Source organism: Crocuta crocuta, unplaced genomic scaffold (assembly GCF_008692635.1).
Source record: "Crocuta crocuta isolate KB4526 unplaced genomic scaffold, BGI_CrCroc_1.0 scaffold33, whole genome shotgun sequence".
Lineage (NCBI taxonomy): Eukaryota > Metazoa > Chordata > Mammalia > Carnivora > Hyaenidae > Crocuta > Crocuta crocuta.
In genome coordinates this window covers 815,523-836,011 of record NW_027529203.1, presented here as the reverse complement: position 1 = coordinate 836,011, position 20,489 = coordinate 815,523, and the positions used below count along the sequence as shown (strand labels likewise).

The 20,489-nt window shown below is 32.3% G+C and overlaps 1 long non-coding RNA gene across 2 annotated transcripts in view; it reads right to left on the bottom strand.

Annotated features, from left to right (window-relative positions):
• LOC144226836 (uncharacterized) overlaps nucleotides 1–20,489 on the bottom strand; it is a 165,882-nt gene that overhangs the window by 83,135 nt on the left and 62,258 nt on the right. For both annotated transcript variants that reach the window (XR_013333753.1, XR_013333754.1), the window contains exon 2: nucleotides 4,297–4,345. This is a non-coding gene — a long non-coding RNA (uncharacterized LOC144226836). The remainder of the gene's footprint in view (nucleotides 1–4,296; nucleotides 4,346–20,489) is intronic.

Sequence of the window (20,489 nt, the reverse complement as noted above, 5' to 3'; positions counted from 1 at the left end):
CAGAAGCTTAATTAGAGGCTGAATATTAAATTGAAGTATTTTAAGAAGGATGCTTTTCATGTTTATATACACCTTTTTATTTAAGTACCTCTGATAAGTTACTTATTTTAATTTTAATATGGGCTGCATATGGTACTGTGATACAGAGAATGATAACTCTTAACCAGTGTTTTAAGAGCTGGTAGAGCATCAGAGACCATGTATTCAAAACCTTAATTTTTAAATGAGAAAATACAGGTTTTGGAAGATTAAATAATGTGTGGTGACCATGGCATTAGAATCAATAGTAGAACATTTGCCTATTTTTTTCAAGGCCTTTATTTTTTTTTAAGGCAAATAAATGAACAAAAAAATAAATAAGTGTATATTTTAAGAGAAATATGAAAATAAAGCAATAATCTTTCCTTTTTCACTAGAAATAGCGAGTTGGTGATTCTACAGAAATGTACAAGTACCTTATACAATTTTAAATATAGAAAATTATTAGGATGTAATGAAAATAATTACGAAAGTTAAGGTAAGTGTTATAAAGGTATTAAAAAGATAATGTGCTTTGCTTATTTAAAACAGCCAGCAATTCATACTATGCATGATATATAAAATGGTTTCCCATTAAAATTCCTTTTTAAATATTTTTTTAATGTTTATTGACTTTGAGGAAGAGAAAGAGAGAGAGAGAGAGAGAGAGAGCATGAGTGGGGGAGGGGCAGAGAGAGGGAGACACAGAACAAGAAGCAGGCTTTAGGCTCTGAGAGCACAGAACAGAACCTGATGAGGGGCTCAAACTCACGGACTGGGGGATCACGATATGAGCGGAAGTTGCAAGCTTAACCAAATTAATCACCCCAGCACCCCCCATTAAAATTCCTTTTAAGAAAAATAATATCTATAAGTTTTTAAGACAGTCATTTTATAGGAATTCAGGATTGTTATGGAATAAATGTTTATTTGTAGCTCTAGCTTCCAGTGTGGCTGCATTTGGTATATGGAAGTAATTAAGGTTAAATGAGGCCATAAAGGTGGGGCCTCAATCCAGTAGGACTAGTGTCTTTATAAGAAGAAACACCAGATTTCTCTCTGCTCTCTCTCCTTCTCTCTTACCCCTCTCTCTGTACATATGTGAGGATATAGCAAGAAAGCAGCCATGTAAAAGCCAACAAGAGACCTCTTAACAGAAACTGAATTGGACAGAAACTTGGTCATAGATATCTGTTCTCCAGAACTATGACAAAATAAATCTCTGTGGTGTTAAAGTTGGTTGGTGGCATTTTGATATAACAGTTCAAGTAAACTAATACAAAAGTTTTTAAGTTTTGTGAAAATTCAAGGACATATACATTATTTCAATAGAAAAAGTTATGTAAAAATTACACATTTTAAGATGATTAAAATATCTTTTACAAGTTTGCGAAAACAGAGAAGTTCATGGAGTGAAAAAAATTAAATACATTTGTAGTCAAAATGGTAGAGCACATCAATTCCAATATTATAAATTAAATTAAGACTTATTGGATAATAAAACCTAGAGTTTCCAGAGTCCTTCCCATTAGATTTAAGTACTTAGTAAGAATCAAAATATGTAATAAGTTATATAAAATAAATCTGTTTTAAGTAGGAAATTCCAAAAATATGAAGAAAAGACAGATAACTGGTAGACAAGTCCATTTGTTTTTGCCTATGCATAAATGTAGATATTCTCCACTCACCTGGGTTTAGATATGGTAAGATGATTCATTTCTAGCCAGAGAAATTTGGGTAGAAAGAATGAACTCCACTTCAAAATTGGCCAAGAGACATTCCCAAACACATTTTTCCATTTTTTCCAATTCTTTCTGATTTAATGGATTACCCTCCCCAGAATAATACTTGGAGATATGTACTGAAAATTGTAGAACTTCAAATGGCAGCAATCTGGGTTCCCATGTCACCACTTGAAGGAAAACTATCCCACCAGAAATACCCACATTAGACTCTTGTATGCACAATACATAATTTTTTTTGTAATCCATTGAGATTACAAAGCTTAGAATCTAGCATTATTTTTATTATGTCATATTGTAATAAAACTGTGTTTGTTTATTTTTAGATAAACCATACCTGGGAGCTAGAAGACACCTGAAATATTTTCTCCACAAACTATAAAGCATTAGATAGAAGACATATAGTTGTTAATCTTATTTGAAAGTTACTGATTTTCTATGAAAATAGATTTCTATAAAACAGTAATGAATTTGACCACTATCAGAAATTAAACTGTATTTTTATATAAAGGGAATAAGGGAAAGTTTTATTTACTTTATATTTTTACTACTAATTTGACAATATCTCTAAGAAGCTATTGACAACTTTTCCCTTTCTTCGGGTTAAGTTAAAATTATAATTACACATTACAGATTTCTTATTTAAACTGAGTTTAAAAGGCAAAAACTGAAGCTATGTAATTTTTAATATTTCCCTATTCAGTGAGACTCCATTAAAGTCCAGACCTTGCCTACATGCCTTTCATTTGCTCTCCATGTTTGTTTCCTTCTTAACATGTATAAACCATTCTTTTCCTGGGTTGTTAAATGCCAGCTGGTATTGTCAGCTACCATTGTTTCCCAGCTGTCTGCCCTGATATCCCATTGCTTCAGGCTTTCTGACACAGTGTCCTTGAAGCATTTTATTTGACCTCCTATTCTTATTGCCTCAATTAGTTTATCATAGGTACTTAGGATGTTTGGTTGTTGAAAATATCCCATTTTTTTCACTGTATAGGAGTTAATACACAACTTACCTGGATTTGACTCCTAAAAAGACTTGGGTTACCTATTATTCCTTTAATCACCAAAGTTTTCAGTTATTTACCCATAACAATAAATTAATTTTCTAGCATGCGACCAAATATATGTTTATTTATGTAATCCTATAATATATATATACATGTACACAAACATATTACACTTTGTACAACATGCCTAAAAACTGAACGAGGAGGATATTACAAATAATGGATGTATTTTCAAAATGCTCCTATTTTATAACTCAAGATTTCTGTTTTTGCTTATGCTTTGCTTATGTTAAAATAATAATTGTAATGAGAGCAATAGTATTTATTCAAGTGGTTGAAATACATGATTTCAATAGATGCCATGGTTGAGAAGGATATATAGGCCACATGAAAGAAATGCCTTGTTATCTATATATATCATAATAGGCATTTATTATTTTATGTATTAATAATAGCTACCAAAATGAAAAAGTTATATTACAATTTTAGTTGGTAAATTTCTACCCATTTAAAAATCAATCAGTTATTGTTGAAAAATAATCAGAAAATATAGCTTGCTTGTATTTTTAACAAATGGTTCTAATATATACAAAAATAGTCAGTATATTTAAAAAAGGAGAGGTAGAAATTTGTCTCCAATTATTTTTTTTTGAGAGAGGGGGCGCCAGTGAGCAAAAGGCAGAGAGAAAAGAGAATTTCATGAGAAGCAGGGAGAGAGAAGCAGGTCTCACCCAAAGTGGAACTTGAGCTCACCCAAAGCAGGAACTCATGAACCTGTAATATGACCTAAGCTGAAGTCAGATCCTTAACAGACTGAGCCACCCAGGTGCCCCTTTAATTGTACTTTTTATATATGGAAAAATATGTTTTTCTACAAAATCATGAAGAGTAGAGAAGTGGCCCATGTAACTCATTTTAAAAGCTTTTTTTTAAAGCCAGGGTTCATTCTGAATAATTATTAGTTTTATATTCATTATTAAAATGTCCACCTTGAAGAGAAATATTGATTTTTTAAAAGTATATAATTAGGAACTCAATAACTATTTGTGAAACAATCAATGAAACCAATGCAGTGATTTTTCTATTTTGCCAAATTATGTTTTGTTTTGTCTTTTTATTTCATTCATTCACCCTTCGACTCATTAAACATTTTTTCGGTCTCTACTTAATCCAGTGTTTTTTGCTATGTCTTTTATTGAAGTATACATTAGTATACTCAGATAGTAATAATTCTTGTAAGGAATCATCTTGTCAAATGCCCTTTTAGGTTTGCTCAGAATCATCTTTGAATTAAATTAGGTACTTTTATTTTTCCAAATTGAATGTAAATATAAAATGTTGTTATCAAAGTGTTAATTGAAAACATATAAAATTGTCCCTTTGTATATGGGGCACATACATGTATGTATGAAACTGTAAATAAGAATCATTCATCTATTTTCTTCCAGATTTTACAAGACAATTACAGATAAACTTGCATAAAGAATTTTTAAGAGGAAATTTAGTGATTCTAAACTTATTCTTACCTCATTATGTTTCCTGATATTCTCCATATTTTTCCAAGTTTCATGCAGCCTGCAATAGAATGGATTCACTGGATTACTTTCTGAATTTGTGAATTCATACCAATTGAAAAATTTTTTAGTCTGTTCTTAATTTATGAATACAGAGATCTATCTAAATCTGAAGCACAAGTGTTTTCATCCCCTTATTGTTTTTGCAGATACTTCTAACATAAGTTCACTCTATGCATAATGACTTCTATTCTTTGGTGCTTTGTCCAGCTGACTCAGGGATTCCACCTGTTTGACTGTGACCCGTGCTATTCTGCTGTGGAGAAGGGGTTTTACATGCCTTTCTGTCATCTTGTTAGAGAGAAAAATATGCATCTATTCAGAAGTCACTGAATTTAGTTTATATTCTCTTTTGTGTCAGCAAATGTCACTCCTTGTGTCATCGGCTATAATAACCAGAGCTTCCTATATATTCTTATTTCGGAGCAACTAGATTTAGGACATAAAGCCATATATAAAATGCCAATGAGGATTACAAAGGAAGTTGGATATTCTCTAAATCTGATGTTAAACATCATCACTTACTTAACGTTAGAAAATTAGTAATTAAAAACAATTACAAAAAAATCAGCAAATGCAGTATGTAACAAAAAAAGCCCAATACTATAAATATGCATGTACTTCCCTCCATTCCCACTTAGAAAGAGGAAGATCTAAAATATTCCTTTGTCGTATCTTTTGTGGTTCTGTATAGTGAAAAGTTGATGAATAAATGTATATAAAACATAGATTTATTTTATTTTATGTACCTATAGTGAATTTCTTTTTCTTTATTTTTAGGTACATGACAATGCTGTTATATATGAGGTCTTAGATAATTTAAAAAGTTAATCAATTCATGGAAGTTTGCCTTTCCATTAAGTGCTTTCAACCAAATATGATAAAAATAATATATGTGGTTGCCAAAAAAAAGATTCTGTGTTACAGGTTTCCATATTCAAATGTAGTGAGAGGAACGTCATGTGGTAAGTTGAGACTGGGTGACACTGAGCTTTCCAACCAGAGCTCAAACCATGTCCTTTAAAAGGAAGGAACATTTTTGCTGTTGTTGTTTCATCATGTTCCTGGGGGGTGGGGGGAGGGGGGAGACAGTGAAGAGTATTAAAAAAAGAGATAGAAATCAGCATTGCCTCTTTTTGGTTTGTTTGTTTCAAATAAAGAAATAAAAAAATTCTAAAAAATTTATTTAAACCAAGTTAGATTGTTTTAGTAACAGGATAATTTAAGTATCTGAAGAAAAAAAAAAACGAAGGAGAAAAGCATTTTACCACTATATTGTATACTGATAGTCTGTTAAGAGAGAAATATAAACAGGTGAACATCTGAAGGAAAACATAAAGCCAGGACAGACACCATACATTTCCCTTTAAACTAACATTTATACTTTATCATTTTCAAAATATTTGTACTCATACTCTATACAACCCATTTAAATCTGCAAGTGTTCAAATAGTATGTCAAATACTATTTTCCATACTAAATTGTAAATATCTTTTGAAAGGTATTGTTTCCTTCTCATGACTGAAGTCCCAAAAATCCCCTGTGTATATAAAAAATGTATCTATTTATCTGTTTCATTTCTCTTTCTAGTCCTCAGATCCTTAAAGTTGAGTTAAAAATCCCCCTTGATAGAGAGCACCTTATCACATCATTTTATTTTATTCTCTTTTTTTTTTTCTTTTTCTCACTTCCCCATAATCCATTTTCATTTCTTTCCCTATCCATTAGGGACTTGCCTTCCCATGTGTAAGATAAATCAGTGGGGCTTAGTAGATGAATGATACACTAGATGGGAGAAAGAGTAAACACAGGAGATGGCAGTATTCTCTAAATACAATATACATGTTCAGGGTAGGGGTCAAAACTTCAATATTTACATATTCATTACCTAAATCCATGTATTAATTTGGAAATATTTTGATATATTTTGTGTAATTGTGATGATGCAAAACTAAATCATTGGTTAAATATGTACAAGCCTCTGAGAATTTGGAGTATCATACAAAAATTTCCTAAGATGAAATTTTAAAAATTGAACTATCACTAGCAAAATTAATTAAAAAATCCAGAAACATCTACTTTGCTGAGGGCCTTTATCATAAATGGATGTTATACTTTGTTAAGTGCTTTTTATGTGTCTAATGAAATAATCATATGGTTTTTACAACTTCTCTCATTGATATGATTTATCACATTGATTGATTTGCAAATATTGAACCACTCTTGCATCCCAGAAATAAATCTCACTTGATTACAGTGAATGATTTTTTAAATGCTTTGTTAAATTTATCTTGCCAGTATTTTGTTGAGTATTTTTATATCTATTTTTATCTGAGATATCGACCTGTAGTTCTTTTTTGTGATGTCTTTATCTGGATTTGGTGTCAGGTTATATTTGCCTCATAGAATGAATTTGGAAGTTTTCCTTTCTCTTTTATGTTTTGTAAAAGTTTCAGAAGAATAGGTATGAACTTCTTGAAATATTTTGTAGAATTAGCCCGTGAAACTATTTGGTCCCAGACTTTTGTTTGTTGACAGTCTTTTGATTACCAATTCAAACTCCTTGCTGGCCATTGGTCCATTCAAATTTTCTCTTATACCATCCACAAAAATAAACTCAAATTGGATTTAAAGACCTAAATGTGAGACCTGGAACCATTAAAAATCCTAAGAGAACATTTGCAGTAGTGCTTGTGACCTCTGCCATAGCAACATAGTTCTAGGTATATCTCCTGAGGCAAGGGAAATAAAAGCAAAGATAAACTATTGGGACTATATCAAAATAAAAAGCTTTTACACAGCAAAGAAAACAATCAACAAAACTATATGACAACTTACAAAATGGGAGAAGATATTTACAAATGGCATATCTGATAAAGGCTTAGTATCCAAAATAGATAAGGATGATAAAGTCAACATCCCAAACCAAATAGTCCAATTAAAAATGGGCAGAAGACACGAATAGACATTTTTTCAAAAACATACAAATGCCCAACAGAAACATGAAAAGATGCTCAACATCCCTGATCATCAGGGAAACACAAATCAAAGCCACAGTAAGATTATAACTTCACACCTATCAGAATGGTTAAAATCAACAACACAAGAACAAATAATAGGTATTGGTGAGGATCCATAAAAAACGGAACACTCTTACGCTGTTGGTGGAAATTGAAACAAGTGTAGCCATGGTGGAAAACAATATGGAGTTTCCTCAAAAAGTTAACTATTGAACTACCTTGGAATCCAGTCATCACACTATGGGTATCTACCACCAAAATACAAAAATAGTAGTTCAAAGAGTTATATGCACCCCCAAGTTTATTGCAGCATTATTTAGAAGAGTCAAATACTTCTTTTTTCTCCAAGAAAGAAGCTAATTTTAATCACTTCTCTGCCTCTAACTACTAATTTACAAGAAATACAGATGAAAAAAGAATAAGGATAAGGCACCATGAGGATACAATTTCCAAATCCAGGTTTTGGCAAACTCTATAGAAAAAATAACTAAGCTTCATTAATGAATTCATTACAAAGAGACAAAAAAGAGAGAAAGGAAACATATAAATTAGAAAAATTATAAAATACTTAAGCAATTAAAATATACAGACTTTGTTTAGATCGTGATTTAAAAAACACATCAGTGTAACATGTTTACTAGATATTTAATGCTATTTTTTAATGTTTTATTTATTTCTGAGACAGAGAGAGAGAGACAGCGTGAGCAGGGGAGGGTCAGAGAGAGAGGGAGATACAGACTCTGAAATAAGCTCCAGGCTCTGAGCTGGCAGTCAGCACAGAGTCCGACATGGGGCTCGGACCCACGAACCGCGAGATCATGACCTGAGACGAAGCCGGATGCTTAACCAGCTGAGCTACCCAGGTGCCCCTAGATATTTAATATTATTAAGAAGTTAGTATTTTTAGGGGCGCCTGGGTGGCTTAGTCGGTTAAGCGTCCGACTTTCACTTAGGCGATTTGTGGGTTCAAGCCCCGCGTCGGGCTTGTGCTGACTGCCAGCTCAGAGCCTGGAGCTTATTTCAGAGTCTGTATCTCCCTCTCTCTCTGACCCTCCCCTGCTCACGCTGTCTCTCTCTCTCTCCGTCTCAGAAATAAATAAAACATTTAAAAAAAAAAAGAAATTAGTATTTTTATAAGTGATAACGGTATTATGGTTATGTTGCAATAAATGAGTCCTTTTCAGATATATGCTGAAATGGAATAAATTATATCTAGGATTTGCTCCAAGATAACAGAGAAAAGAAGCAGATGGAGGACTGATCCTGAGTTGATAACTATTGAAACTGTGTGATAAGTACATGGGGGTTAATTAATCTCTACTATCTGGTTTTAATTTTGGCAAGAAGTAGTTGAAAGATGTGTATCAGAATTTGCACAAGATGCATGTGTTTTATAAGCTACAGTCAGCACCATCACTGATTTCCCAGAGTAAATCTGTTGCTATCGACTTTGGACTCTTATTTCATGTCTCCAACCCAGGCTTCTCAGGGCCTCTGTGAATTCACTCAGGTTACTATGAAAAATGAAGTACAATGTGCATCCCTGTTCAATGAACTTCTTCTTTTAGATCAACGAGATAAAAACATAGAAATATAAATTGGTTTTGTTATCACTGGGAATGTTGTTACTAGAAAATAGAATTTCAATCAGGAAACTCTAGTATTTCTAATAATTAATATTTTGGGACATTGTTAGAGGGCAACGTATGTTGCACCAAATGTTAGTTAATTTTTACCATGGGTTTCTTTGAAGTAAAATGTGAACTTAATAAACACTCATTTTCTAATGCAAAAGAAATAGAGTGAAAAGGGTCTAGATCAGAGTGTGAGTGATGGGGCACCTCAACTATGAAAAAGTCTAGCCAAGAAGGGATGGAGTAATTCAGACCTTCTGGTAAGGAAAATAAAAATTTATAAAAAATCCAGAGGTACTTGGATGGCTCAGTTGGTTATGCATGTGACTCTTGATGTTGGCTCAGGTCACGATCTCAAGTTTCCTGAGATAGAGACCTGCATCAGGCTCTGTGCTATCAGTGTGGAGCCTACTTGGAATTCTCTCTCTACCCCTCTCTCTCTGCCTGTCCCTCATTCACTCCCTCTCAAAAAAAGTAAGTTAAATAAACTTTAAAAAAGATTATATACATTAATATGATTTGTATTTTTATCTAATTAAGAAAAAAGGGTATAAAGTTTCTTTAGATGTTTTATGAAATAACTTTTAAAATCACTTAATAAGAGCTAAGGGCATTACATTTTATTAATGGACAAAAGAAAGTTTTCAGTTGTTTTCACTATATCATAATGAAAACACTTAATAGCATATTTTGAACTTGAAATTTGCCAACGTGGATAGAAAAAGCTTTAATGTATTGAATCAATTAAATATAATGAAAGAAGTGTTGCTACTGAGTCCAATTGTTAGAAAGGGGACTGTACTTTATAAAGGTTAATTTGTCTAAGATCATACACTTAGAAACTGAAGCTTCTAGCTCTGAACCTACACTAAAAAAAAAAAAATTCCATTAAGGTCTGTACTTTCTATTAAACACTTGATAAATACTGAAACATAAACTCAAATGTAGAATTATGGGCATTTTGTGCAATCACATAAATTTATGTTAGGAAAAACTAGATGAATCGATGATCAATACTTTTTCATAAATTTGTTTATGTCCTTTTAGTCAGCAGCAAGATGAGCAAGTACAAAAAGTAATATGGTGATGTGTCATCTATAATGGATACAGATCATTAGTGTGCACTCCACAAAATAACAATTGGACGGGGGGGTGGTGAGAAAGATGAATGGACTGAGTAGACTAATTAGCAAACTGAAGTGTAGGAGTGACTGACAGCAGTGATGTGGCAGGACAGAGGCTGCAATCAGTGTGGTGTAAATAATGGTGACTGTACAACTGCAATAAAAATAACAAGTATGCTGGGAGGGAAGTGTTGCTGCAATCTGATTCAAGTAAATGTTTTGGCTATTACAAGATTTACTTCTGAAAGTGAAAATCCATTAATAGAATGAAAACGAAAATTTGACTCACATAAAATGTTAGCCATTTACAATGAATAAATTGTTGTGGTTCACTTGTATTATTCTCATCAGTGATTTTCTAATGTAAAAAATATCGATTTAAATACCACCAATAAAAGATAATAATGTTATAAAATTACCTTAAAGTCTAGATTTAGGAATCCAGTTGTTTTTGAAAATCGGTAGTAAAAGCAAGTAAGCAAATAAGTCATTTTAATAATTTAATATAACTTTGTATTTAATATTTATTCACATGTGTGTATGAATATATATTTTATATATATAATTACGTTAGATTGAAATTGTTTCTAAAGAATTATTTTATTTTTTTATTTGAGAGAGATCTCAGGCAGGCTCCACCTCTGGCACAAAGCCTTACTCAGAACTAGATCCCACAACCCTGAGATCATGACCTTAGCTGAAATCAAGCATGGGGCACTCAGCTAACTGAGCCACCAGGGAAACCCTCTAAGGAATCAATTTTACTTACATAAATGGAAATTCTGTGTTACTCAAATTCTAAAACATTTTAAATTAGTTCTCATAGAAAAATAGATGCAAACATAAAGAACTAGCATACAAAGGATATCAATATATATTTTGTCAAGATGTACTATGTTTATGAAATAACTAATTGTTATATCTGATGCTCAATAAGAAACATTTGGGACTATAATTTTAGTGACACTTTAGTAATTTGTCCAAGCATTTCTCAGCAATGAAAAAATCAACTGAATGAGCTATAACACAAACATAGATGAAAATAGAGTTTAAAATTAAGCAATATTTAAGGGGGTCACAATTAAATAAAATCACTTCAGAAAGGAAACATATTCATTGATACAAACTGCTAAATCCTGTAAGTCTTAATGAAGTTATTTATAAAGAGAATCACATGAAATACATGAATAAGTTTACCTCTTAGAAGTTTGCTCAGCTATAAAATGAGCAGCAGATTTCAATTTCCTCCCCTGTCATCCCATGAAAAATGAGGTTTATTATGGAAAATGTTGTAAACCTTAGCTTACCATTTCAAAATGCATGTTTATTTGACATTCTAAAAATATAGTTTCCATACTTCAAAATATTCATTTTAAAATTGATAATACATTAGTATAACCATTTCCACTCCTGCGTTCAACAAACATTAACTGAATCTACAATTTCCCAATTTCCCACTGTGTTAGTTTCTGATAATAAAATTGAATTAGTTTCAAAGAATATTGCAAACTTTATGTCTGTCTGTCCTTTTAAACACAAAATATTTTAAAACTGTTTATTAAAATGTACAATAGAACAATTTGACTGCAATTTTATCTTAAGTCTTGACTACTTTTGTAATGAAAAAATATTTCATAATAATAAGCTTATAAATACGTAAATTTCATATAAATATGTAAATTTATGCCCATAAATTATGTTGTATTAATACCTGTAGATATAGAGGGCTATATAATCATTTGTAGTTTAGTATTTTAGAAATTATTCAAAATTTTATATTTTATTTGCTAAAGAAAAAGAAGTGTTTCATGCTGAATATCCTGTTAATTTTATAGTAATAAAAAGTGACTTTTCATGTATTAATAAACAGCTTTGAATAATATTGCTTTCACAGATCCTTAAAGGTACATTTATATAATTTCTATTTTTCCATTATATTTCCGTAATAACATTATACAGTTTTATTTTATAGTATATTTGCAGAGAACTGTTCTATATAGAGAGCATTTTAATATTAGTTTTCTAACTTGATATTTAAAATAGCTCTATGATTCATATAGTAATGATACAATTGTTCCGATAACTTGGGACATGGTCATTTAACTATTTTCTTTAATTTTTGTATGTCTTTATTTTGAGAGAGCAAGACAGAGTGAGCAGGGCAAGGGCAGAGAGAGAGGGAGATACAGAATCCAGGCTTTCAGCTGTCAGCACAAAGCCTGATACTGGGCTTGAACCCATGGACTGTGAGATCATGACCAGAGTTGAAGTAGGACACTCAGCCAACTCAGTCACCCAGGCACCCCATCATTTAACTATTAAAAGACAATCAATTCAAATTTCTAGTAGGTAGTAGGACCATAACTAAGCCTCATAGTTAGTTCTCTAAATTCTAGCAATTATCTTCCATAAAGCACTCTGCCATACTAACATAATTCAAACACTGAGTGTATACCGTTATGTTAGAACAAACAAAAATAATATCTATATTCTCTGAAAAGGTTAAAAAAAACAGGTTTCCTTTTTTAAAATAAATGATATGTAACTGTTTTATGGGGTTTTTTTTTGTCTATCAAGAATTAAATCTATAACCTTTATTCAAAATACCATAGTTTTAGTGGTTGAATTTCCCCAGGATCTGATCAATCCAGGATAGAGAGATTTGAAGCAAAATTAGGAAGAATGACTGCATGCTTATTATACTCTGTATGTTTCTGCAACATTGCTAAAGAGGTTTGGAGATTGGAAAACAGAAGATTTTTTACTAAAACAACTTTTATTTTCCAAACTCATTTTAGGTAGCAATGCCTTTGAAGGGTTCAATGGGGTCATTGTTGGGAGCCATTCTGAGCCCACTAGTCGAGAAAACTCCTGGTGAGGTTAAAGCAAGTTTGCACGGTCTCTTGCCAATCAGATGACGACCGATATCCACCCCCACTCAATTATTTCTGCTTGAATACCGACCCCTAAGGTACCTTGCTGATCAATATCAGGAGTGACTTGTCCTTATTACAGGGCCTTATTCCGGCCCTGGTATGATGATTGCACCTTGTGAAGGAACTTATTGTGGGAACTTCTTCTTTTGATTATGGGAACAGACATCGTGTCTCCAGCAGGTCCTGTTTCCCTCCATACTTTCCCTTGAGCTAATGACCGTTACTCATAAACAGGCTAATGACCCTTACTCATAAAAGACTGATCTTTACATGTACAATTCTGTTTCTACTGTTGCGTTAGTCCAAGATGTTCATACAGCTCAACAAGTAAATCAACTAACCAAAAATGTCTCTCATGCCCTAGCTATTCAAGAAATCATAAAAGTAGACACAAAGGTAAATGCACTCGAAGAGGCTATTCTATGTATTGGAAATAAGCTAAACTCTTTAAAGGTATGGTTGGCTCTCTGGTGCCATAAAGCATATTACTGGAAAACCAAGTCTTACCCGGAGACAAAGAGCCTAACTTAGAGAGAAGGAACAGATAAGGGCAGAACATAAGTTAGTACATACATCTTTGCTAACTGATGGTGTATAGCAGCCCCTTCCCTAAGGCCTACTTTCCACAAACACCTTCCCTTACCCTGGCAGCTGTGATGAGGATGGATAAGAGTATCTACAAACCTATGACTTAATCTTAGTGTTATTATAATGTGAACACCTTGTTATTTTCTTAGTTACTCAACTTCACTATAATTGGGGCAGTTCTGCAAGAAGACTTCTGTAAAACCTGTTTCTGTACATTTTCCAAAAACACCTTATCACAAAGAGCTATCCATTGTAAAAATTCCATTTCCTGATGCCATGTTAACTTTTGACCTATAAATAAAGACACCAAAACCGACAGGACAGAGATGCCTGCCTGGTGATCAGAAAGGATCTCGGGGCTCTCTCACTCTCTCGCCGACACCGTCCATCCTTCAGGGACCCCTGGACCTGTTAGAGCCGCACGGCCTCCGACAGGTCATGGTTCTCAAACTTTTTCATCTTAAGAACCCAAAATTCCTTTGATCATGTGGGCTTTTTCCAGTGATATGACAAGTATTTAATAACAGTCTTTCAGGGATGGGAAGCAGATGGTATAAGCAAACCCTGATTAGTAGCATTTATTGATTTCCGTGGTGTTACTATTTTTACCATGTTCAGTTTCAAGCTACCAATGTGATGTCACTGAACACACAATTGGAGAGAAATCTACACAATCAACTCTTACCAGCCTGTGCAAGCTAGTTCCAATATACCACTGGTTATATATTTAGATCTAAATCTAGATATTTACCATAGTAAAAATTAAACAGAATTTAAAAATATATTTATAAATTCATTTTAAAAGAATAATCAATCATTATCAATCCATTATGCATAAATAATCTTTATGAAAAATAACTAATTTCTAAACAAAATATTACAGGGATAGTAGGATTTTTTTTAAACGTTTTCTCATTGTTTTACATTTTCTCAAATTTCCTTAGTGTGTGCCTTAATAGAAGAAAACTGGATTTTCATATCTGATAAAGCATACAATCTGCTGCAGCATCACATATTATATAGTCAGCAAAAGACTGTGGCAAAAAAGAGAAATACAGTTGATCCTTGAACAACACAGGTCTGAACTGTCCTGACCCACTTAACACAGATTTTTTTTCAATAAAGACAATACATTACTGTGAATGTATTTTTCTCTTTCATTACTTTTTAAATATTTTTCTCTGGCTTGCTTTATTGTAAGAATACAATATACTATATATGTATATATATATACATATATATATATAAAACATATACAATATGTGTTAATTGACTATCTATGTTATCTGTAAGGCTGATATGATATGTCAACAGCAGGCTATTAGTATTTAAATTTTTGGAGAGTCAAAGTTATACAGGACTTTCAGCTGCAAGGTCAATGCCCTTAACCCTTGAGTTGTTAAGGAGCCAATTGTGAACACGAAAATAGTCTGATTTGGGAGACCTGTAGAAAGAGTTTTGAGGACTACTGTGGACTTTGGAACACATTTTAAACTGCTGCGAGAGAGAAATAGATTGAACCAAAAGAAACAAAAATGGGGGCGGTGTTGTGAAAATTATTGAAATAAAAGGAAAGTAGAATAACACGAGTGTTATATTTCCCCTGGAAAATATAGAAGGAGTCATGAGACATTCTGTTAAAGGAGTACAGACCTCCCTAAACTTACATTGGGGTTATATTTTGGTAAACCAATCGTAAGCTGAAATATACCATGAACAAAAAATGCATTTAATACACCTAACCTACCAAATATCATAGCTTAGCACAGCCTACCTTAAACGTGATCAAAACATTTACATTAGCATACAAATGGGCAAAAATAATCTAACAGAAAGACTATTTTATAATAAAATGCTGAATACTTGTGTAATTTATTGAATAGTGTACTGAAAGTGAAACAGAATGACTGTATGGGTACAGAACAGTTATAAGTATATCAGTTGTTTATCTTTATTATCACATAGTTGACTGAAAGCTAACAGCACACTGACAATGCCCACCATCACAAAAGAGTATTTTCCCACAAAGCGTTTTTCCAGGAAAAGATCAAAATTCAAAATTTGAATGAAGTACTTTCTACTGAATGTGTATCATTTATGCACCATGGTAAGTAAAAAACAAAAACAAACAAAAATAAAACAGGAAAAAAATAAAACAAACATAAGTCAAACCATCTTGCCTTGGGGACTATTTGTAGTTAAAAGGTCATAAAACTGACCATGTACTCTGTGATCTTCTGGACAAGGGCCAGAACATATAAAAAAGCATTGTCCCCTTCTTCTATTCATCTCAGTATTTTAAGGAAACATACTAATATTACAGCAGGAAGTCACAAAAATTTTTGTACAGGCAACTTTAATAAAATGATGATGACAAAAATTATCTTTATATTTTTAGTAAATTTAAAATTTACCAAGGAAAATAGAAAACAGCCATAGTCAAGGGAATTAGGTATTTCATCTGTTAGGTGATGCAAAGTAAAACAAACAAAAGGAAGATGAAAGAATATGGCACATGAGATAAGTGATTATTTCTTCTAAAGAAGTTAATCTATAGTAAGTATTTCAGCAGAGAACCAATATATGGGTTAATAATAGGTCTATATAAAATTTAAATACACGTGGGAACTCCTGGGTGACTCAGTCGTTTAAGCAACTAACTCTTATTTCAGCTCAGGTCATAATCTCACAGTCATGGAGATCCACACTGGGCATGGAACTTGCTAAAGATTCTTCTTCTCCTTCTGCCTCTTCCCCCCTGGCGTTCTTGCTCTCCCTCTCAAAAATACATACAGGCATACATACATTGTGATCCTGAGATTCTTGGATGTTATCCATGAAAATAGTCAGAATCTACTGAAGGTTGATCTAGTCAATCTGATCATTAATGATTAAAGTGACAATTATGGGTGTATGGCTATAAAAAAAACCACATTAACATGTCTTTACTATTTCTTACTGACTTTGGAGATATAAATCAAATTTTCAGTCATGAAATTGGCTTTATTCCCTAAAATTGCTTATTATCTGACTCCAAATTTTATTGTAAAAACAGAACATTCTACTTGCAAGATAGGATTTTTTTAGAATTAAATGTAATTTTTCTACCAATAATTTTATCAACATAATTAAATATTACAATTAAGTACAGTTACTAACAATAATAATATATAGTTCAAATAATAATCGATATATTTTAATTAGATTAAATATGTTCTTATCAAAGGAAATTGAATATATAAATTTCCTACAGAGGAAAAAATCCTCAGAAGTCACTGCTATAGAAAAATGTACTTCAGTAGAATGCTATGTTTAATCTTTAGAAAATAAAATCATATTAAAAATCATATAAGAGTTTCAAAGCATTGAGTAAGTTAATAAAACTCATAATGGGAGGAAAAAAAGACAATACAACCCTGGAGTGAAAATATTTAAAAATAATTTTAAAATATCACAACTATTCCATATGTTTAAAAAGCTGGAAGATTGAGCCTAAGCAGATTACAGAATATTGTAAATATATAACCAGACTAAAATTAAAAATCTAGACATAAAACTATAATATATAAGATTAAAAAATATATTGGATGGGATTAGCAGATTAGATAGGACAACAGGAAAGAGTAATGATAAAAAATATTCAAAATGAAAAGAGAAAAAGATTGAGGGAAAATGGAAGAAAGTACCAGTGATGTAAGAAAACTTCAAGAAGTGCTGTATATATACAAGTGGAGTCAGAAAAGCAGAAGAGGAATGAGGGGTTAGGAAAATATTTGAAAAAATGTCTGCAGTTTTGAAACACTGGTGAAAAGCACAATCCCGCAAATCCAAGAGCTCACTGGATTCCAAACACAACAAATGTAACAAAAATACATCATGGCATGTAACTGTAAAATTGTTTAAAACTGGTGATAAAAGAAAAAAAATTCAAAGCACCCAGAATGAATAAAATACATTAGATATGACAAAACAAACCCAAAAATGACAGCAGATTTGTCATTAGAAACAGTTTGAGTCAAAACATAATGAAACATTTAGAAAATATTAAACTAAGCAGAACAAAAAAATAAAATAAAGTGGAAATCAAACAAATAGAAATAAACAAAAACATCAGTTAAAAATGAGCAGAAGATCTGAATAGACATATTTCCAAAAAAGACACACAGACTGCCAAAATGTACATGGAAAGATATTCTAAATTATTATCAGAGAAATGTAAATCAAAACCACAAGATATCATCAACCTGTTAGAATGGCTGTTATCAATGAAACAAAAATACCAGTTTTTAACAATAAAACTGAAAAACTTCTAGCTATATCAATAGAAGATGGAGAACACACAGATTACCAAGTGTACAGATAAGAGATGTGGCTTCATTAAATAGTCTAAAGGTATATGATGCTAAAAATATATCATATGTAGTTTTATGTCAATAATTTAAACAACTTAGATGAAATTAACTAATCCCTTAAAAAATAAAAAACTACCGAAGCTAAATAACAAACTTCCAGGGCTAGATGGCTTCATGGGTAAATATAATCAAATATAAAGATAAAATAATGCTAATTCTAAATAAACACTTCCAGATAGGTAAAGAAGAGAAAATACTTACCCACTCATTCTATAAGATGAAAACTACCGGTTTTAAAACTAAAACAAGACAATGACATTACAAGAAAAGTAAACTGCAGGGTAATATCCATTATAAACATAGATATTAACTTTTCAACAAATTCTAGCAAATTGAATCTAATATACAAAAGGGATAATAAGTTGCAATCAAGTGGAGCTCATTTCTGAAATGAAAAATTGGTTTAGCATTTGCAATCCAGTAAGTATACTTCACACTATAAACAGACTGAAAACAAAAACAAAACAAAAATCTTACTATCAAAACGTGTAAAAATACTTGACAAGATCCAATAACTGTTTTTTTTAATTTTTTAATTTGTTATTTATTTTTTGAGAGAAAGACAGCGCCCAAGCAGGGGAGGGGTAGAGAGAGAGAGGGAAACAGAATCTAAAGCAGGCTCTAGGCTCTGAAATGTCAGCACAGAACCCTACTCATAGCCCAAACTCAGAAACCACAAGATCATGACCTGAACCAAAGTAAGTATCATCAAAAAACAAAGTAAGTATCAAAGTGGCATCAACTGAGCCACCCAGTTGCCCCACCAAGAGCTGTTTCTATTAACAATCAAAGCAAATTAGAAGTAGACTATAATTCCCTTATTTTCATAAGTATATATTTATGCAACATGAATAATTAACAAGACATATAATGGATATATAAGATATATAAGACATAATGCTTCCAATATTTGCAAGTCAACATCTCCTTTCTCTGCTTCTAGTCAACGCTGTACTAGAGGTTATAGCTAGTACAAGTGGTCAACGACAAGAAGTAAAAACTTCTAGATTAGAAGGAAGAAGTAAAACTGTCTCTTTGGAAATAATATATACTAAAATAGTCTACAGAATCTACAAAAAAGTCATTAAAACTAATAAATTCACATTTAGCAAATATAGCAAAGTTGCAGTCCCCAAGGCCAATATAATAATTCAATTGTATTTCTATGTGCTAGCATTAGATAATCATACAATATTTAGAAAGCATCAAAAATATGCAATAGTATGGGATATATCTGCTGAAATATATACACTACCTATGCATTGAAACATATGGACTATTGTCAAGACAAAATTTAAGATCTAAATAGATGGAGAGATATTGTATTCATTGTGTTAGGAGATTCAATATTGTTAAAATTCAGTTCTCCGAAAGTTGATCAACACAATTTCAATTAAAATGGAAGCAGGCTTGGGGCACCTGGGTGGCTCAGTCTGTTAAGCTTCTGACCGGCTCAGGTCATGGAGCCCTGTGTCAGGCTCTGCTGACAGCTCAGAACCTGAAGCCTGCTTCACAGATTCTGTATCTTCCTGTCTCTCTGCCCCTCCTCCACTAGTTCTCTCTCTCAAAAATAAATAAAACATTTTTTTTTCAGAAAATTACAAGCTGATTCATAAAGAAAGGCAAAAGATTTAGAATACCAAAACTGTTAAAAAATAATAATAATAACAGAGGTGCCTGGGTGGCTTGGTTAGTTAAGCATCCAGCTTCTGCTCAGGTCATGATCTCATCGTTTGTGAGTTCGAGCCCTGCATGGGGTTCTGTGCTGACATCTCAGAGGCTGGAGCTTGCTTCAGATTCTGTGTCTCCCTCTCTCTCTCTCTGCTTCACCCCTGATTGTTCTCTCTCTCTCTCTGTCTTTGTCAAAAATAAATGAAATATTAAACAAAATTTAAAAAAATAACAGATGCTTTACATTTTCTGATCTTAAGAAAAATTAGTTTTAATAAGAATATATTAAATGAGGTAGTTTGATATTTGTGTAAAGATTAGATTAATGCCCTCCAGGGCAATATAGAGTCCCAGAATAGACCCCTAACATATATGGTCAATTGATTCCATGGGATACACAAAAATAGTATCCCTCATCTGGATTTTTTAAACATGTGCAAGCTATACCACAGAAACTCACATTGTGATGGCTGAAGTAATTTATACTGATAATAGGTCATAAAATTTCATTTGTCTTCTCCCTACTTTTTTTGGAACACTCTAGTTTGGAATATTAACTCTCTGTGTAACATGCCTGATGACAATGAGATTGCCATGCTGAACAAGCCATATGTAAGTGCTTCAGTAGACAGTTCCAGCTGAACTTATAGCTGAAAGCCACTGTAAATAGCACATGTGAGAGCCATCTTTAATGTCCAAACTTGTCAAGCTTTTATCACAGCCAACATCTGGCTTTAATTGCATGAGAGACTCTTAAGTG